This window comes from Fukomys damarensis, unplaced genomic scaffold (assembly GCF_012274545.1).
Source record: "Fukomys damarensis isolate Sample0158 unplaced genomic scaffold, DMR_v1.0_HiC HiC_scaffold_2, whole genome shotgun sequence".
Taxonomy (NCBI): domain Eukaryota; kingdom Metazoa; phylum Chordata; class Mammalia; order Rodentia; family Bathyergidae; genus Fukomys; species Fukomys damarensis.
The window spans coordinates 28,167,222-28,170,885 of NW_022900914.1; the positions used below are offsets into that span (position 1 = coordinate 28,167,222).

The 3,664-nt window shown below is 39.6% G+C and overlaps 1 pseudogene; it reads left to right on the plus strand.

The window, feature by feature from the left end:
• LOC104856476 overlaps positions 1–878 on the plus strand; it is a 112,041-nt pseudogene extending 111,163 nt beyond the window's left edge.
• Positions 879–3,664: the final 2,786 nt, after the last annotated feature.

Sequence of the window (3,664 nt, forward strand, 5' to 3'; positions counted from 1 at the left end):
TGTATGTATATATATATATATATATATAGGCATCTTCAGTGACAGCTATCAAGTTCTGAAAACAAAATATTCCTTAAGCCCTTCTTAATCTGTGTAAATAATAATGATAATTCAAGCTCCATTGAACACAAGCCTGACTTTAGCCACTACAATGGAGACTCAGGCTAGATCTCTACTTCCCAGGACAAATGGACTCAACTGGCCTAGTGCTGAGGCCCATTTCATGCAAGGTAGAAGCATTTGAGAAATGTACCAAATTCATCTTGAAAATGGACCGTACTTCTTTCTAGACTTCCTCCAAATGAACTGTTATCCTTTACCTGTTTAGATGTAAACTAGAGAAACGGAAGTGTGGGGCTGGAGATGGATCTTTGTAGATGGATATTTTTGTTTTGTTTTGTTTCAGACAGGGTCTCACTGTGTAGTCTAGGCTAGCCTTGAACTTGCAATCTTCATGCCTCAGCCTCCTGAGTGCTGAGATTACAGGTGAGTGACATCATGTTCTATTTGGGCTAGAGTTATTGGTCATTGCCTCTGAGCTAACAGTAACCCCTGAGAACACAGATTTACTCTGTGACCCTAAGTCATAGTAGGGATTTAGCTGGATCAAATAGTAAATGGATTTTTGATCTAAGCATTGAGTCCATTAATTCAATCTGTGATTGTTGTACCATTCCAGAATATCTGACTGGAATAAAAATATTTGGCAGCTACCAGAATCCCAACACTATCTTTCAGATCCAGAAAGTGAAAGTTATGACAGAAAAGTGAAGCCTCCGGACTTTTGCTCCCTACCACAAAATGCAACATTAAGCAGTAAACTGCAGAGATTGGCACCACCATCAAATATTTGCAAGAGGCTGAATGATGATCTTTAAAGCATCTCCAGTTTAACTTGCCTTTTTGGCTTATATAGAAGGCAAATGTGTCTTGGGAAGCAGAGTGAATTCCTAGCAGCCTCTACATATTTACAGCTGCTTTATCAGATGTGGTCTTGGTGAAGAAATCAATTGATCCCTAGTATCGTGCGTTTAGTTTGGTGGGGGGTGGAATTGTTACCAATTTAATAAACATGACTTCGAAGTCTGTCAGTCTGCATCCTGTCTGCCTACCTGTGTTTATTATGCACGTCATGCAGCCTCTTTATCTTCCCTTTGCTCCTTGAAGCCAAGGAGGGACAAGCGGTAGAGCTTCCTTCTTTAGAAACTAAACCCTTCTCTGAGGATCAGCCAATCCCATACTCTCTCCAGTCTGCAAAGTACAGAGACCATCAGAAGTAATTTGAGTTCAACCAGTATGATTGGGAGTTTATCTTGCCTCAAAGCTATGTCAATATTTAGCTTTGAATTTTAACCACCAGAAATCTTGTTCATCTCCACATCTTCTAAGGTAGCCTGCTGCATTATGTTGTACATGATGCTGATAGCACTTGGGAAGCACACTGGCAGCTGCCAAGATTCTTTGGTGGCAGCAATCCAAGTCTCAAGAGTCACAAGAGGCTCTGGAAAGCTGAGGCAGAGGATCCCAAGTTGAAGTCTATCTAGACTACTTAGCAAGACCTTGTTTCAAAATAAAAAAGGGTTGGGGATGCAGCTCAGGGTGAAGGTGCTGGGTTTCATCCCTATATAATGAGAAAGGAAAGGAGGAAAAGGAAGGAAGGAAGGAAGGAGAGAGAACAAAAAGAAGAAAGGAGGAAGGAAGGAGAGAGAAAATTTAAAAAAGAAAGAAGAAAGAAGGGATGGAGGAAAAATAAAACAAACCTCAGGAGGAAATATATATACCATAAACTTGGTGAATAAACTTCCCTAAAGTGCAAACTGGTCACTTTAGTAGCTTTTAGGAGCCTGATGACCAGGGGTTCTTATGGATGGCCTCTTTGGAGAGAAAGATAAATCACTACAGTTTTTGTTATCACTTAATAAGACACAATATTTAGTGAGTCTCTTTAGATTTTAGAGGCCATGTATACCACATTTTGGATGCTGTTCTGAATAATGTACAATATAACCTAAAATTGCTATTTTTAAGTGGACTCTACAGAAAAGAAAGACATAGAGAATGGTTCATTTTCCAAAGAAGCTCTGCCACTTTGCCCCTGAGGTTCAAGGAGTACAGGGAAGATAAGAATGCTACATGGCATGTATGATGAGCACAGATAGGAAGACAGGATGCAGACTTAGATTTTTGGAGAAAAGTCATGCCCATTAAATTCATAACATTTGCATTTTTTCTTTTGTTATTTACTAGTAGGAATGAAGTCGGTGCCTTGGTAGGCAAATACTGTATGGACTACAACTCCAGCCTATTTATCTATTTATTTTTCAGACACAATCTTAAGTTTCCTAGGCTGGCCTCAAGTTTGGTGTAAGCCTTCCAAGTATCTGGGATTGCAGGTGTACACCGTCACACAGGGTACATTTCTGCTTTTGATTAACCATCCCCATCATCCTACTAGACTTTGGTAAACAGCAATCATCTTCACATTACATTCCAAACGAACCCCTCATGGTCCAGTTGTTCCCTGATTTACCATCACACAGACAGGAATGCCAAGTAGCTGCTTCTCCTTTTGCCAAGGTACACATGAGACCTGGAGCTACAGGAAATACACACATTAGCTGATGGCTACCATTACCAGCTGTCTACTTTCCAGCCTCATCTCACACCCAAGACAGGTGATATCCAAGGCCTAAAAAATGAGGGAAGAATAGAAATGTTCCAGATAAATGGTACATCTGGGAGGCTTAAAAATAGGCGTGGTGCTGGGGAAGTTGAGTGTGATAGGAGAGAAGAAAGTGAGAGAGGTGAATAGCAAGGAATGAAACATTAGCAGGTGTGAGAAGTTGCCTTTAACCCCTGATAACAAGTTTTGTGTTTATTTAGAAACAGTAGCAAGACAATGAAAAACCTTAATGTGGGACCAAGCAAAAGAATAATGAGAGGGAACACAAGTAGGCAGGTCTGATTTCTGACAGGGAAAGTCGATAGAGGGTGATCACATTTGCTGACAGATAATAGCTAATAAAGTAGACTTTCACTTGGGAAAGGAAAAAGGGGAGAGGGATAATAAGTCCAGTTTGTATATATGTAATGAAGTGTTGATAGAATGTTCAAACCAAGGTATTTAACAGGAAGCTGGACACAGAGAGGTCTGATAGGTTTCTTTAGAGACACTTATTTAAGTCATACTCTCATTGGAACTATGGAAATGAATGCAGTGGTCCAATAAAAGTCAGAGTACAGGGAGAGGAGACAGACTGCTTTTGGATTACGAACTACTCATTGAGTTCTATAGACATCCAGAAAAGTGTGAGATGACAGTGGTCTTTTGTAAAGATTTGTAAAAAATTCTGGGGTACATTACACTGAATAATATGTACATCGATCTCCCTGAGATCTCTATTTTGATTCTTACCCAACACAATAAGAAAAAAGTTTGTGATTTATTGAATGTGGTTTTAAACAGTATTTTAAAAGTTGCACGAGATGATTTCCATGTAGACAGAGCAGGTTAAAGCCAATCAAGAAATCATGAAAAGTTTCTTATTTCGCATGTGTGGCTTCAGAGTAAGATTGGCAGCATTTCCTTATACACAACTGCTTCATCTCACTATTTTAGGCGCTTCTGTCTTACTTGCTAAAGGATTATCTTGCATGAAAATCA